The following is a 17,645-nucleotide window of genomic DNA, read 5'->3' as shown; positions in this document are numbered from 1 at the left end:
CACTAACACCTTCCACCCCGACCTCAAATTCACCTGGACAGTCTCGGACTCCTCCCTCCCCTTCCTAGACCTTTCTGTTTCTATCTCAGGCGACCGAATCAACACGGACATCTACTACAAACCTACCGACTCCCACAGCTACCTGGACTACACCTCCTCCCATCCTGCCCCCTGTAAAAACGCCATCCCATTCTCCCAATTCCTTCGTCTCCGCCGCATCTGCTCCCAGGAGGACCAGTTCAAAATACGTACAACACAGATGGCCTCCTTCTTCAAGGACCGCAATTTCCCCCCCGACGTGGTCGACGGTGCCCTCCACCGCATCTCCTCCACTTCCCGCTCCTCCGCCCTTGAGCCCCGCCCCTCCAACCGCCACCAGGACAGAACCCCACTGGTCCTCACCTACCACCCCACCAATCTCCATGTGCAGCGCATCATCCGCCGTCACTTCCGCCACCTCCAAACAGACCCCAGCACCAAGGATATATTTCCCTCCCCTCCCCTATTAGCTTTCCGTAGAGACCACTCCCTCCGCGACTCCCTTGTCAGATCCACACCCCCCACCGACCCAACCACCACTCCCGGCACCTTCCCTTGCAACCGCAGGAGGTGCAACACTTGCGCCCACACCTCCCCCCTCACTTCTCTCCAAGGCCCCAAGGGAAACTTCCATATCCGCCACAGATTCACCTGCACCTCCACCCACATCATCTACTGCATCCGCTGCAGCCGGTGTGGCCTCCTCTATATTGGGGAGACAGGCCGCCTACTTGCGGAGCGATTCAGAGAGCACCTCTGGGCCACCCGGACGAACCAACCCAACCAACCTGTGGCACAGCATTTCAACTCCCCCTCCCACTCCACCGAGGATATGCAGGTCATTGGACTCATCCACCGCCAAACCACAACAACCCGACGGTCGGAGGAGGAGCGTCTTATCTTCCGACTGGGAACCCTCCAACCGCAGGGGATGAACTTGGACTTCACCAGTTTCTTCATCCCCCCTCCCCCCACCTTGTCTCAGCCGGATCCTTCCAGCCCGGCACCGCCTTCCTGACCTGCAGTCTTCTTCTTGACCTCTCCGCCTCCATCCTACTCCGACCTATCACCCTCACCTTGACCTCTTTCCACCTATCACATTTCCAACTCCCCTCCTCCAAGTCCCTCCTCCCTACCTTTTATCTTCTCCTGCTGAACACTCTCTGCTCATTCCTGAAGAAGGGCCTGTGCCCGAAACGTCGAATCTCCTGTTCCCTGGATGCTGCCTGACCTGCTGTGCTGTTCCAGCAATAAAGTTTCAACTTTGATCTCCAGCATCTGCAGACCTCACTTTCTCCTTGGTGTACACAGCCCTACATGCTGGGAGGGTTACTGCTCCTGGGTTACAGATCAATGCCCTGGTTTGAGGTACACAGCCCTACATGCTGGGAGGGTTACTGCTCCTGGGTTACAGATCAATGCCCTGGTTTGGTGTACAGAGCCCTACATGCTGGGAGGGTAACTGCTCATGGGTTACAGATGAATGCCCTGGTTTGGGGTACACAGCCCTACATGCTGGGAGGGTAATTGCTCGTGGGTTACAGACCAATGCCCTGTTTTGGTGTACACAGCCCTACATGCTGGGAGGGTTACTGCTCCTGGGTTACAGATCAATGCCCTGGTTTGGTGTACACAGCCCTACATGCTGGGAGGGTAACTGCTCCTGGGTTACAGATCAATGCCCTGGTTTGGTGTACACAGTCCTACATGCTGGGAGGGTAACTGCTCCTGGTTACAGATCAATGCCCTGGTTTGGGGTACACAGCCCTACATGCTGGGAGGGTAACTGCTCCTGGGTTACAGATCAATGAACTGGGGTGGTGTACACAGCCCTACATGCTGGGAGGGTAACTGCTCCTGGGTTACAGATCAATGCCCTGGTTTGGTGTACACAGTCCTACATGCTGGGAGGGTAACTGCTCCTGGGTTACAGATCAATGCCCTGGTTTGGTGTACACAGCCCTACATGCTGGGAGGGTAACTGCTCCTGGGTTACAGATCAATGCCCCGGTTTGGTGTACACAGCCCTACATGATGGGAGGGTAACTGCTCCTGGTTACAGATCAATGCCCTGGTTTGGTGTACACAGCCCTACATGCTGGGAGGGTAACTGCTCCTGGTTACAGATCAATGCCCTGGTTTGGGGTACACAGCCCTACATGCTGGGAGGGTAACTGCTCCTGGGTTACAGATCAATGAACTGGGGTGGTGTACACAGCCCTACATGCTGGGAGGGTAACTGCTCCTGGGTTACAGATCAATGAACTGGGGTGGTGTACACAGCCCTACATGCTGGGAGGGTAACTGCTACTGGGTTACAGATCAATGCCCTGGTTTGGTGTACACAGCCCTACATGCTGGGAGGGTAACTGCTCCTGGGTTACAGATCAATGCCCTGGTTTGGTGTACACAGACCTACATGCTGGGAGGGTAACTGCTCCTGGGTTACAGATCAATGCCCTGGGGTGAGGTACACAGTCGTACATGCTGGGAGGGTAACTGCTCCTGGGTTACAGATCAATGCACTGGGGTGGGGTACACAGTCCCACATGCTGGGAGGGTAACTGCTCCTGGGTTACAGATCAATGCCCTGGTTTGGTGTACACAGCCCTACATGCTGGGAGGGTAACTGCTCCTGGGTTACAGATCAATGCCCTGGTTTGGTGTACACAGCCCTACATGCTGGGAGGGTAACTGCTCCTGGGTTACAGATCAATGCCCTGGTTTGGTGTACACAGCCCTACATGCTGGGAGGGTTACTGCTCCTGGGTTACAGATCAATGCCCTGGTTTGGTGTACACAGCCCTACATGCTGGGAGGGTAACTGCTCCTGGGTTACAGATCAATGCCCTGGTTTGGTGTACACAGTCCTACATGCTGGGAGGGTAACTGCTCGTGGGTTACAGATCAATGCCCTGGTTTGGGGTACACAGCCCTACATGCTGGGAGGGTAATTGCTCGTGGGTTACAGACCAATGCCCTGTTTTGGTGTACACAGCCCTACATGCTGGGAGGGTAACTGCTCCTGGGTTACAGATCAATGAACTGGGGTGGTGTACACAGCCCTACATGCTGGGAGGGTAACTGCTCCTGGGTTACAGATCAATGCCCTGGTTTGGTGTACACAGTCCTACATGCTGGGAGGGTAACTGCTCCTGGGTTACAGATCAATGCCCTGGTTTGGGGTACACAGCCCTACATGCTGGGAGGGTAACCATTCCTGGGTTACAGATCAATGAACTGGGGTGGTGTACACAGCCCTACATGCTGGGAGGGTAACTGCTCCTGGGTTACAGATCAATGAACTGGGGTGGTGTACACAGCCCTACATGCTGGGAGGGTAACTGCTCCTGGGTTACAGATCAATGCCCTGGTTTGGGGTACACAGCCCTACGTGCTGGGAGGGTAACTGCTCCTGGGTTACAGATCAATGAACTGGGGTGGTGTACACAGCCCTACATGCTGGGAGGGTAACTGCTCCTGGGTTACAGATCAATGCCCTGGTTTGGTGTACACAGCCCTACATGCTGGGAGGGTAACTGCTCCTGGGTTACAGATCAATGCCCTGGTTTGGTGTACACAGCCCTACATGCTGGGAGGGTAACTGCTCCTGGGTTACAGATCAATGGCCTAGTTTGGTATACACAGCCCTACATGCTGGGAGGGTAACTGCTCCTGGGTTACAGATCAATGCCCCGGTTTGGTGTACACAGCCCTACATGCTTTGAGGGTAACTGCTCCTGGGTTACAGATCAATGCCCTGGTTTGGTGTATACAGTCCTACATGCTGGGAGGGTAACTGCTCCTGGTTTGCAGATCAATGCTCTGGTTTGGTGTACACAGCCCTACATGCTGGGAGGGTAACTGCTCCTGGGTTACAGATCAATGCCCTGGTTTGGTGTACACAGCCCTACATGCTGGGAGGGTAACTGCTCCTGGGTTACAGATCAATGCCCTGGTTTGGTGTACACAGCCCTACATGCTGGGAGGGTAACTGCTCCTGGGTTACAGATCAATGCCCTGGTTTGGTGTACACATCCCTACTTGCTGGGAGGGTAACTGCTCCTGGTTACAGATCAATGCCCTGGTTTGGTGTACACAGCCCTACATGCTGGGAGGGTAACTGCCCCTGGGTTACAGATCAATGCCCTGGGTTGGGGTACACAGACCTACATGCTGGGAGGGTAACTGCTCCTCTTCTACAGATTAATTCCCAGGTGATCACTGCACAGGTTACTGTGCTGGTCAGTCATTCTGGTTGAGGTTTATAGATACTGCAATGATGTGGTCTGTGCAGCTCCCCGTGCTGGATGGATATTTGTTTCAGGTTCACACATTAGTGCCCTGCTGTGGTCTGCACACCTCCCCGTGACGGATAGATACCTAGTCCGGGTTTATAGATCAATGAACTACTGTGGTCTGTGCAGTGTTCCACTCTGGACAGATTGATGGCTTGTATTGACCAGTGCAATGGATGAATCTGGACAGATTGCTGGGTTGTACTGAGCAGGACACTGGCCTGGTCTGCACAGTGTTCCACGGTGAACAGATATCTCCCCTGGGTGTATGGTGTCTGGGCTGGTTCTGTGCGGTGGATTGAGAATGTGGTATATCTAACCCTTTCAGCTGATCTGGCAATGCCTTTAGTTCCCATCCCTGTGATTGTGCCCTCCGTCTCTCACCACATTAATGTTACAGTGTGTCCAGGCACAGTACATCATGTTAGTGGGGTGGGTAGGGGAGGGGGGGGGAAGGGTGATGGACAGGTCAAAGAGTTCCCCGGAACGTTCTGTCCCCGACATTCTATAACTGACATTCCCCGGAATGTTCTGTCCCCAACATTCTATAACTGCCATTCCCCGGAACGTTCTGTCCCCAACATTCTATAACTGACATTCCCCGGAACGTTCTGTCCCCAACATTCTATAACTGCCATTCCCCGGAACGTTCTGTCCCCAACATTCTATAACTGCCATTCCCCGGAACGTTCTGTCCCCGACATTCTATAACTGTCATTCCCCGGAACGTTCTGTCCCCGACATTCTATAACTGTCATTCCCCGGAACGTTCTGTCCCCGACATTCTATAACTGCCATTCCCCGGAACGTTCTGTCCCCAACATTCTATAACTGCCATTCCCCGGAACGTTCTGTCCCCGACATTCTATAACTGACATTCCCCGGAACGTTCTGTCCCTGACATTGTTTGAGAACGGCCGGACGTCAGTGAATTGAACAAACGATAAGATCCCGAGGGAAGAGATCCCGTTCCAAGGAGAAGGAGACACTGTTCTGAAGGCCCCTCAGGCAGTTAAAGGGGGGAATACGTTTTCCCTGCGTTTACATTTCTCCAGGACACAGGATCGACCACAATTTAGACCAAAATACAGGAATTCCCAAACTCTGTTTGTCTTCAGGGAACTGGGACAGAATCCTTCAGGATACCCTCCGTATTAGGAACTGGGAAGGAGTGACCTGTGTCTGCTCTCGAGTGAGCGAGTGTGTGGGAATGTTCTAGAAACCATCTGTCCTTATGGATGTGTCTCTGTGTGTTTGGGGAGGGAGGGTTTCTTGTGGTTTATGTCACATTTTTGTCAGTAATTCCGACCTTCCCATTTGTTTTTCCAGCTCCGATTATTTTAATAAATCCCTGAATACAGGGACACATTTGGAAATCTCACTGGGTCCCCGATCAAACGGGTCCCTTTGCCTCCAGGCTGATGGATAATGGGTTTGTTTTCATTCCTCACAGTTAACGTAGTGACCATCTACGTCCTGCTTAAAAAGATTGTGGATTGTCTCCGTGTGTCAGACGTTACCTGGGGGCCATGGCAGCGGCCGATCTCCTGGTCATTATCCTCGACCTGATCCTGAGACACATTCCCATTGTTTATTGGGAACAGTTTTATTTCCTGAGGGACTCCGTCCTCGTGTGTAATATCCACGCCGTCCTGCTTTATGCAGCCACTGACTGCTCTGTCTGGTTCACCGTCACTTTCACCTTTGATCGGTTTGTGGCCATTTGTTGCCAGAAGCTGAAAAGTAAATATTGCAGTGAGAAAACGGCGGCTGTGGTTCTGGGAGCAGTGACTGTGCTGAGCTGTTTAAAGAACATTTTCTGGTATTTTATGCTCACGGCTCGGTATTGGCTGGAGAACACCCCCTGGTTTTGTGATGTAACAGTCGCTGCTCTATTCTCCAGTGTCTGGGTCACAATCGAGTCCCTCCACCACATTCTAACCCCGTGTGTCCCATTTCTCCTGATTCTGCTGCTCAATGTTCTCACCGTCAGACACATTTTAGTGACCAGCAGAGCCCGCAGGAGACTCCGCGCTCACACCAATGGGGACGCTCAGTCTGACACTGAAATGAGAAACCGAAAAAAATCCATCATTTTACTGTTTGTGATCTCGGCCAATTTCATCCTGTTATGGTCAACGTTAATGCTGTATTCTATATGGAACCGGATGTCGTGGATTGTGGATACCCCTGTGAATCTCCATTACTTTGTGCAGGAATTGGGCTTCATGCTGCAGCTCCTCAGTTGCTGCACAAACACCGCGATTTATGCCGTGACCCAGACTAAGTTCAGGCAGCAGCTGAAGAATGTGTTAAAATATCCCTTCATCCAAATCCATTTATCCATCAAATTCCCTCATTAATCAATCCATCTGGGATTTTCTCATTTCAGTTCAGTGTTTCAGCGATGGAGCAGCCTGTCGCTGTGGTAACAGACTGAGGGTAGCGCTGGGTTGTCCATCCTTATCCCACAGTGGGGTTACAGGAAACATTTCAATGTTTCTCACAACTCAGGGGCCAGTGAGAAAAGGCACCATCCCACTGACTGTATCCATCACTTCCATTTGTAACCAATAAAAATGTTGATTAAAGCGTGCCGAGCAGCAGAGTGACCGATGTTGTTGTGTGTCTTTGTGTTGGAGAAGCTGAGCTGGAGAGAGACAGACTCAGCCCCAAGTCCTGGTCCTCAGGGAAGTGGAGGGCACCGCGCCCTGAGCTCAGGAGTTGCGTTTAACTCCCTCTGACACCCCCCTACTCCAACCTAGCCTCCCCATTTCCTCTCCCCCACTCTTCCTCCTCAATTCTCTCCCTCTCTCTCTCTTTCTGCACACTGTCTCTCTCTCACCTCCTCTCCCTTTCACTCTCTCTGGTCCCCTCTCAGACACCCCTCCAACCCCGGTTTCTCCACCTGCCTCCACTATTCTTTCTGCCTCCCTCTCCCTCTCTCTCTCTCACACCCCCAACATGAGTTTCTCCACCTGCCTCCATTCTTCTCTCTCCCCCTCACCCTCACTCACTCTCTACCGCCATCTCTGTCTCCCTCCCACAATTCCGTCTCTACCCCAATTTCCCCACTTCCCACATCTCTCGATCATCTCACCCCCACCCCCCACACGCAGCCTCACCACCAACCCCCAGTCTCTAGGTTAGAGGGAGAGGGAAAGACTAGGGAGACAGAGTGTGTCAGAGAGAGAGGAAGGGCAGGACAGGAGGGAGAGAGATTGAATCAGAGAGAAACGGAGGGAAGTGGGGAGAGAGAGAGAGACACCGAGGGAGGGGGATCGAGAGTGGGAGAAGATGGAGAGAGAGCGAAGGAGCAGGGAGAGGCAAAGGGAGAGAGAGAGGGAAGGGAGAGATAAGGTGAAGGAGGGAGAGAGAGAAATAGGGGAGGACATAATGAGAGAGGGGTCAGAGAGAGGGGGGACAGAGAGAGGGGGACAGAGAGAGGGGGGACAGAGAGAGGGGGACAGAGAGAGGGAGACAGAAAAGGGGGGAGATAGAGAGTGCGACAGAGAGAGGGGCACAGACATTCCCCGGAACGTTCTGTCCCCGACATTCTATAACTGACATTCCCCGGAACGTTCTGTCCCTGACATTCTATAACTGACATTCCCCAGAACGTTCTGTCCCTGACATTCTATAACTGCCATTCCCCGGAACGTTCTGTCCCCGACATTCTATAACTGACATTCCCCGGAACGTTCTGTCCCCGACATTCCATAACTGACATTCCCCGGAACGTTCTGTCCCTGACATTCTATAACTGACATTCCCCGGAACGTTCTGTCCCCGACATTCTATAACTGCCATTCCCCGGAACGTTCTGTCCCCGACATTCTATAACTGCCATTCCCCGGAACGTTCTGTCCCCGACATTCTATAACTGACATTCCCCGGAACGTTCTGTCCCTGACATTCTATAACTGACATTCCCCAGAACGTTCTGTCCCCGACATTCTATAACTGCCATTCCCCGGAACGTTCTGTCCCCGACATTCTATAACTGCCATTCCCCGGAACGTTCTGTCCCTGACATTCTATAACTGACATTCCCCGGAACGTTCTGTCCCCGACATTCCATAACTGACATTCCCCGGAACGTTCTGTCCCTGACATTCTATAACTGACATTCCCCGGAACGTTCTGTCCCCGACATTCTATAACTGCCATTCCCCGGAACGTTCTGTCCCCGACATTCTATAACTGCCATTCCCCGGAACGTTCTGTCCCTGACATTCTATAACTGCCATTCCCCGGAACGTTCTGTCCCCGACATTCTATAACTGACATTCCCCGGAACGTTCTGTCCCCGACATTCTATAACTGACATTCCCCGGAACGTTCTGTCCCCGACATTCTATAACTGACATTCCCCAGAACGTTCTGTCCCCGACATTCTATAACTGACATTCCCCGGAACGTTCTGTCCCTGACATTCTATAACTGACATTCCCCGGAACGTTCTGTCCCTGACATTGTTTGTGAACGGCCGGACGTCAGTGAATTGAACAAACGATAAGATCCCGAGGGAAGAGATCCCGTTCCAAGGAGAAGGAGACACTGTTCCGAAGGCCCCTCAGGCAGTTAAAGGGGGGAATACGTTTCCCTGCGTTTCCATTTCTCCACTATACAGGATCGACCACAATGTAGACCAAAACACAGGAATTCCCAAACTCTGTTTGTCTTCAGGAAACTGGGAGAGAATCCTTCAGGACAGCAACGTTTCCACCCTCCGTATTAGGAACTGGGAAGGAGTGACCTGTGTCTGGTCTCGAGTGATCGAGTGTGTGGGAATGTTTTAGAAACCGTCTGTCCTTATGGATGTGTCTCTGTGTGTTTGGGGAGGGAGGGTTTCTTGTGGTTTATGTCACATTTTTGTCAGTAATTCCGACCTTCCCATTTGTTATTCCAGCTCCGATTATTTTAATAAATCCCTGAATACAGGGACACATTTGGAAATCTCACTGGGTCCCCGATCAAACGGTTCCCTTTGCCTCCAGGCTGATGGATAATGGGTTTGTTTTCCTTCCTCACAGTTAACGTAGTGACCATCTACGTCCTGCTTTATAAAGATTGTGGATTGTCTCCATGTGTCAGACGTTACCTGGGGGCCATGGCAGCGGCCGATCTCCTGGTCATTATCCTCGACCTGATCCTGAGACACATTCCCATTGTTTATTGGGAACAGTTTTATTTCCTGAGGGACTCTGTCCCCGTGTGTAATATCCACGCCGTCCTGCTTTATGCAGCCACTGACTGCTCTGTCTGGTTCACCGTCACTTTCACCTTTGATCGGTTTGTGGCCATTTGTTGCCAGAAGCTGAAAAGTAAATATTGCAGTGAGAAAACAGCGGCTGTGGTTCTGGGAGCAGTGACTGTGCTGAGCTGTTTAAAGAACATTTCCTGGTATTTTATGTTCACGACTCGGTATCGGATGTGGAACAATCCCATGTTTTGTGAGGTAACAGACGCTGGTCTATACTCCATTGTCTGGGTCACAATCGAGTCCCTCCACCACATTCTAACCCCGTGTGTCCCATTTCTCCTGATTCTGCTGCTCAATGTTCTCACCGTCAGACACATTGTAGTGACCAGCAGAGCCCGCAGGAGACTCCGCGCTCACACCAATGGGGACACTCAGTCTGACACTGAAATGAGAAACCGAAAAAAATCCATCATTTTACTGTTTGTGATCTCGGCCAATTTCATCCTGTTATGGTCATCGTTAATGGTGTATTCTCTTTGGTACCGGATGTCGTGGATTGTGGATACCCCTGTGAATCTCCATTACTTTGTGCAGGAATTGGGCTTCATGCTGCAGCTCCTCAGTTGCTGCACAAACACCGCGATTTATGCCGTGACCCAGACTAAGTTCAGGCAGCAGCTGAAGAATGTTCTGAAATATCCCTTCACCCAGATCCATCCATCCATCAAATTCCCTCATTAATCAATCAATCCGGGATTTTCTCATTTCAGTTCAGTGTTTCAGCGATGGAGCAGCCTGTCGCTATGGTAACAGACTGAGGGTAGCGCTGGGTTGTCCATCCTTATCCCACAGTGGGGTTACAGGGAAACATTTCAATGTTTCTCACAACTCAGGGGCCGGTGAGAAAAGGCACCATCCCACTGACTGTATCCATCACTTCCATTTGTAACCAATAAAAATATTGATTAAAGCGTGCCGAGCAGCAGAGTGACCGATGTTGTTGTGTGTCTTTGTGTTGGAGAAGCTGAGCTGGAGAGAGACAGACTCAGCCCCAAGTCCTGGTCCTCAAGGAAGTGGAGGGCACCGTGCCCTGAGCTCAGGAGCTGGGTTTAACTCCCTCTGTCCCTCCCAATCCAACCTGACCTCCCCATTTCCTCTCCCCTACTCTCTCCACCCGCCTCCACTCTTTCTTCTCCCACTCCACTGCACTCTCTCTCCTGCCGTCTGTCTGCCTCCCGCAATTCCGACTCTGCTCCATTTTCTCCCCTCCTCTCACCTGCCACATCTCTCCATCATCTCACAACCACCCCTCCAACCACATGCAGCCACAGCACCACCCACTACCCGCCTTCCCAGCTTCTGGATCAGAGAGAGAGGGACGCGTCAGGGAGACAGACTGCGTCAGAGAGGGAGGAAGGGGAAGGAGGGAGAAAGATTTAGTCAGAGAGAAACAGAGGGAGGTGAGGAGAAAGAGATACCGAGGTAGGTGGATCGAGAGTGAGAGAAGCTGGAGAGAAAGTGAAGGAGCACGGAGAAAGAGAGAGAGAGGGGCAAGGGAGACATAATGTGAGGGAGAGAGAGAGAAATAGGGGAGGACATAATCAGAGAGAGGTCAGAGAGTGGGGGATAGAGAGTGGGGGACAGAGAGAGGGGCGACGGAGAGGGGAACACAGAGAGAGGGATAAAGAGAGTGGGGACAGAGAGAGTGAGAAGACAGAGAGAGGGGGTACATAGAGAGGGCTGGGACCAAGAAAGCGGGACAGAGAGGGGGGGACAGAGAGGGGGGATAGACAGAGGGGGACAGAGAGAGTGGGGACAGTGAGAGAGGGGGATAGAGAGAGAGGGGACAGAGAGAGAGGGGACAGTGAGAGAGAGGGGGACACAGAGAGGGCGTGCAGAGAGAAGGCTGGGACCAATAATGCGGGACAGAGAGGGGGCATAGGGACAGGGGGGTCAGAGAGAGAGGATAGAGAGAGAGCGGTAGAGAGAGAGGGAGAGAGAGAGAGAGAGGGGGAACAGAACGAGTGAGGGGACAGAGAGAGTGAGGGGACAGAGAGAGGGGATACAGAGAGAGGGCTGTGACCGAGAAGGCGGGACAGAGAGGGGGGGGGGAAGAGAGGGGGTCAGAGAGAGGGGTAAAGAGAGACGGGGACAGATGGAGAGGGGGACAGAGAGAGGGGGTCAGAGAGAGAGGGGGACAGAGGGAGAGGGGGACAGAGAGAGGGGGACAGAGACCTGGAGGGACAGAGAGAGGGGGACAGAGAGAGGGGGACAGAGAGAAGCGACAGATGGAGAAGGGGGACAGAGAGAGAGGGGACAGAGGGGGGGGGGGCAGAGAGAGGGGGGACAGAGAGGGGGGACAGAGAGAGGGGGGACAGAGAGCGGGGGCAGAGGGGGGATAGAGAGAGGGGGACAGAGAGAGGGGGATAAAGAGGGGACAGAGAGAGAGAGGGGCAGAGAGGGGGGAAAGAGAGAGGGGGCAGAGTGGAGGGGGACAGAGAGAGACAGTGGACAGAGAGAGGACAGACGGAGATGGGGACAGAGAGAAAGGTACAGAGAGAGTGGGGACAGGAGAAAGGGGACAGAGAGGGTGGGGACAGGGATAAGGGGGGTGCAGAGAGAGGGGACAGAGAGAGAGGGGGACACAGAGAGCGGGTACAGTGAAAGGGCTGGGCCCAATAAGGCGGGACAGAGAGGGGGGGACAGAGAGGGGGGTCAGAGAGAGGGTTAAAGAGAGACGGGGTGAGATGGAGAGGGGGACAGATGGAAAGGGGGACAGAGAGAGAGAGGGACAGAGAGAGAGGGGGACAGAGAGAGGGGGACAGAGAACGGGAGGGACAGAGAGAGGGTGACAGAGAGTGGGGGAAAGAGAGGCGACAGATGGAGAAAGGGAACAGAGAGAGAGGGGACAGAGAGAGGGTGGACAGTGAGAGGTGGACAGAGAGGGGGTGTCAGAGAGGGAGAGAAAAAGAGATGGGGTGACAGAGTTTGCAGGGACAGAGGGGAGCAGAATGAATGGCACGGAGGGGGCAGACTGAGAGCGGAGGGGCAGAGAGAAGGAGGGACAGAGAGAGAGGGGGACAGAGGAAGAGGTAGACAGAGAGGGGGGGACAGAGAGAGGGGGACAGAGAGAGGGGGCAGAGGGGGGATAGAGAGAGAGGGGACAGAGAGAGGGGGGACAGAGAGAGGGGGACAGAGAGAGGGGGCAGAGGGGGGATAGAGAGAGGGGGACAGAGAGAGGGGGATAGAGAGGGGACAGAGAGAGAGAGGGGCAGAGGGGGGGACATAGAGAGGGGGCAGAGTGGAGGGGGACAGAGAGAGACAGTGGACAGAGAGAGGACAGACGGAGATGGGGGACAGAGAGAAGGGTACAGAGAGAGTGGGGACAGGAGAAAGGGGACAGAGAGGGTGGGGACAGGGATAAGTGGGACAGAGAGAGTGGGGACAGGGACAAGGGGGGGTGCAGAGAGAGAGGGGACACAGAGAGGGGGACACAGAGAGCGGGTACAGAGAAAGGGCTGGGACCAATAAGGCGGGACAGAGAGGGGGGGACAGAGAGGGGGGTCAGAGAGAGGGCTAAAGAGAGACGGGTGAGATGGAGAGGGGGACAGATGGAAAGAGGGACAGAGAGAGAGGGGGACATAGAGAGAGAGGGGGACAGAGAGAGGGGGACAGAGAACGGGAGGGACAGAGAGAGTGGGACAGAGAGAGGGGGAAAGAGAGGCGACAGATGGAGAAAGGGGACAGAGAGAGGGTGGACAGTGAGAGGTGGACAGAGAGGGGGTGTCAGAGAGAGAGAGAAAAAGAGATGGGGTGACAGAGTTTACAGGGACAGAGGGGAGCAGAATGAATGGCACGGAGGGGGCAGACTGAGAGCGGATGGGCAGAGAGAAGGAGGGACAGAGAGAGGGGGACAGAGGAAGAGGTAGACAGAGAGAGGGGGACAGAGAGAGGGGGGCAGAGAGAGGGGGACAGAGAGAGGGGGACAGAGAGAGAGGGGGACAGAGAGAGGGGGACAGAGAGAGGGGACAGAGAGAGAGGGGGCAGAGGAAGGGGGGGCAGAGAGAGGGGGACAGAGAGAGAGGGAGGACAGAGAGAGAGGGGGACAGAGAGAGAGGGAGGACAGAGAGAAATGGTACAGAGAGAGGGGGAACAGAGAGAGGGGGCAGAGGGGGGTAGAGAGAGCGGGAACAGAGAGAGGGGGCAGAGTGGAGGGGACAGAGAGAGAGGGTGGACTGAGAGGGTAGGGGCGGAGATGGGGACAGAGAGAGGGGGAACTGAGAGAGTGGGGACAGGGAGATGGGGGACAGAGAGGGTGGGGACAGGGAGAAGGGGGACAGAGAGTGTGGGGACTGGGAGAAGGGGGGACAGAGAGACGGGGGTGCAGTAGAGAGGGGGGAATGGGGACAGAGAGAGGGGCTCAGATAGAGGGGGGAAAGAGAGAGGGGGAAAGAGAGAGGGGGAAAGTGAGTGGGCGAAAGAGAGAAGGGGACATAGGAGGCGGACTGAGAGCGGGGGGACAGAGAGAGAGGAGGGGTGGAGGGGGCAGAGAGAGTGGTACAGAGAGAGGGGGACAGAGAGAGGGGGCAGAGAGAGAAGTGGTTCAGAGAGAGGGGGACAGAGAGGAGGGGGACAGAGAGAATGGGGACAGAAAGGAGGGGAACACAGAGGGGGACAGCTGGGGGGACAGAAAGAGGAGGGGACGGGGAGAGCGGGAAAGAGGTTGGATAGAGAGAGAGGGGACAGAGGGAGGGAGTACAGGGAGAAGGGAGACAGAGGGGGGAGTACAGAGAGAAGCGTACATAGAGGGGGACAGAGAGAGGGGTGCAGAGAGAAGGGGGGCAGATAGAAAGGAGACGGGGAGAAGTGGGACAGAGAGTGGGTTACAGAGAGGGTGACAGAGAGAGGGGGCAAAATGGGGATAGAGAGGGGGGACAGAGAGATGGGGCAGAGGGCAGACAGAGAGAGGGGGGGACTGAGAGAGGGGGGTACAGAGAGGGGGATACAGAGAGGGGGGAACAGAGGGGGGGTAGAGAGAGAGGGACAGAGAGAGGGGGAAGAGTGGAGGGGGACAGAGAGAGCGAGTGGACTGAGAGGGTAGGGACGGAGATGGGACAGAGAGAGGGGGAACTGAGAGAGTGGGGACAGGGAGAAGGGGGACAGAGAGGGTGGGGACAGGGAGAAGGGGGACAGAAAGGGTGGGGACTGGGAGAAGGGGGGACAAAGAGACGGGGGTGCAGTAGAGAGGGCGGAATAGGGGGACAGAGAGAGGGGGTCAGATAGAGGGGGGAAAGAGAAAGGGGGAAAGAGAGAGGTGGGAAAGTGAGAGGGCGAAAGAGAGAAGGGGACAAAGGGGGCGGACTGAGAGCGGGGGGACAGAGAGAGAGAGGAGGGGCAGAGAGAGTAGTACAGAGAGAGTGGGACAGAGAGAGGGGGCTGAGAGAGAGAGGGGACAGAGGGAGGGTGTACAGGGAGAAGGGAGACAGAGAGGGGAGTACAGAGAGGGTGTACATAGAAGGGGACAGAGAGGGGTGCAGAGAGAAGGGGACAGATAGAAAGGAGACAGGGAGAAGTGGGACAGAGAGTGGGGTACAGAGAGGGTGACAGAGAGAGGGGGCAGAATGGGGTTAGAGAGGGGGGACAGAGAGATGGGGCAGAGGGCGGACAGAGAGAGGGGGGACTGAGAGAGGGGAACAGAGAGGGGGGAACAGAGAGGGGGGGAACAGAGAGGGGAGAAGAGAGAGAGAGGGGAAGAGAAAGGGGGGAAGAGAGAGAGAGGGGGACAGAGAGAGGGGGACAGAGAGAGAGGGACAGAGAGAGAGGGGGACAGAGGAGGAGGGGGACAGAGAGAGGGGACAGATAGAGAGGGGGACAGAGGAAGAGGTGGACACAGAGGGGGCTGTCAGAGAGGGGGAGAAAGAGGGATGGGGTGACAGAGTGAGGGGGACAGAGGGGAGCAGAGTGAGTGGTACGGAGGGGTCAGACAGAGAGCGGAGGGGCAGAGAGAGGGAGGGACAGAGAGAAAGGGGACAGAGAAAGAGTGGATAGAGAGAGGGGGGACAGAGAGAGGGGGACAGAGAGAGGGGGACAGAGAGAGAGTGGGGGACAGAGGAAGAGGGGACAGATAGAGGGAGACAGAGAGAATGAGGGGCAGAGAGAGAGGTGGACCGAGAGAGGGGACAGAGAGCGGGAGAGACGGGGGGTGGGGGGGGGGGGGGCGCAGAAAGAGTGGGGGTCACAGAGAGAGGGGCGGCAGAGAGGGCAGAGAGTTGTGCACAGAGAGAGGGGTACAGAGAGAGAGGACAGAAGGAGTGGGGGACAGAGAGAGTGAGGGGGGGCAGAGAGAGAGGGGGACAGAGAGAGTGAGGGGGACAGAGAGAGAGAGGGGGACAGAGAGAGAGGGGGGGACAGAGAAAGAGGGGGGACATAGCGAGAGAGAGGGGGACAAGAGAGTGGGGCGACAGTGGGAGTGGAGTGATAGTGGAGGGGGGCTAGAGAGAGGGGGAAGAGAGTGGGGGAACAGAGAGAGGGTGACAGAGAGAGGGGTACAAAGAGAGAGGGGTGGACTGAAAGATGGTAACAGAGAGAGAGGGAGGGACAGAGTGAGATGGTGACAGAGAGAGTGGGGACAGAGAGGAGGGTGAGAGAGCAGGGGGTACAGAGACGGGGGACAGAGAGAGAGTGGGGTCAGAGGGAGGGGACAGAGGGAGAGTGGGGACAGAGAGAGGGGGGACATTGAGAGAAGGGGAAAGAGAGATGGGGGCGCAGAGAGTGGGTGGACAGAAAGAGGGGGCAGAGAGCGCGGGGGAAAGAAAGAGGAGGTAAGAGAAAGGAGGACAGAGGGGACGGACAGAGAGGGGGAGACAGAGGGGGGGAACAGAGAGAGGGACGGTCAGAGAGGGAGGGGACAGAAAGAGAGGGTGACAAGAGAATGGGGGAGAGAGGTAAGGGAGAGATGGGAGTGAGGGGGGTAAAGAGAGGGGGAAGAGAGAGAGGGTGGACAGAGAGAGTGGGGCAGTGAGTGGGGGGACAGAGAGAGGGGGACAGACAGAGGGGTTACAGGGAGAGAGGGGGACAGTGAGAGGGGGAACAGAGAGAAGGGGGACAGAGAGAGGGGGAACAGAGAGAGGGCGGACAGAGAGAGAGGGACGGGGGGATTGAGAGAAGAGGACAGAGAGGGGGGACAGAGAGGGAGGGACAGAGGGGGGGACAGAGGGAGGGGGAGGGGGTGACAGAGAGGGGGATAGAAAGAGGGGACACAGAGAGAAGTGAACGGAGAGAGAGGGGGGACAGAGGGGGACAGAGAGGGGGGACAGAGAGAAGGGGGACAGAGATGGAAGTGAGAGAGAGGAAGGCAGAGAGAGGGGAACGGAGAGAGAGGGAACAAAGAAAAGAGGAGACAGAGAGAGAGGGACGGAGAGAGAGTGACGGAGAGTGGGACAGAGAGGCGGCGACGGGGGGATGGAGAGGGGGGGCAGAGAGAGGGGGACAGAGGGGAAGACGGGGTGGGGGTGTACGGGGGGGACAGAGAGAAGGGAGATAGAAAGTAGGGGACAGAGAGAGGGGAATGGAGAGAGAGTGGTTACGGAGGGGAGGAACAGAGAGGGGGGACAGGGAGAGGGGGAGCAGAGAGAGGGGGGACAGAGAGAGGGGAACGGAGAGAGAGGGGGGACAGAGAGAGGGGGAACGGGGGGGACAGACAGAGAGAGGACAGAGTGAGGGGAACGGAGAGAGAGGTGGGGATGGGGGGACAGAGAGAGGGGAATGGAGAGGTGGGCACAGAGAGGGAGACACAGAGAGAGGAACGGAGAGAGAGGGGGTACAGAGAGAGGGGAATGGAGAGAGAGGGGGACAGAGAGATGGGAACAGAGAGAGGGGAGACAGAGAGAGGGGGATACAGAGAGGGGGGAACAGAGAGAGGGGAACAGAGAGAGGTGGACAGAGAGAGGGGGACAGAGAAAGGGGGACAGAGAGAGGGGGATACAGAGAGGGGGGAACAGAGAGAGGGGGACAGAGAGAGGGGAACGGGGAGGGCCGAGTCAGAGAGAGGGGAGAGAGAGAGGGGCGACAGAGAGAGGTGAACGGAGAGAGATGGGGGACAG

At 55.3% G+C, this 17,645-nt stretch overlaps 1 long non-coding RNA gene across 1 annotated transcript in view; it reads right to left on the bottom strand.

The window, feature by feature from the left end:
* Positions 1-9,279: 9,279 nt before the first annotated feature.
* The window catches only part of LOC148137977 (uncharacterized), a 65,758-nt gene continuing 57,392 nt past the window's right edge, over positions 9,280-17,645 (bottom strand). Inside the window, exon 3 of the long non-coding RNA XR_015754076.1 lies at positions 9,280-9,657. This is a non-coding gene — a long non-coding RNA (uncharacterized LOC148137977). The remainder of the gene's footprint in view (positions 9,658-17,645) is intronic.

Source organism: Chiloscyllium plagiosum, unplaced genomic scaffold (genome assembly GCF_037043375.1).
Source record: "Chiloscyllium plagiosum isolate Xiang-an unplaced genomic scaffold, Cpla_swu_hap1 HiC_scaffold_42, whole genome shotgun sequence".
Lineage (NCBI taxonomy): Eukaryota > Metazoa > Chordata > Chondrichthyes > Orectolobiformes > Hemiscylliidae > Chiloscyllium > Chiloscyllium plagiosum.
The sequence above is the reverse complement of the archived record's forward strand: the minus strand, read 5'-3'. Positions and strand labels throughout refer to the sequence as shown.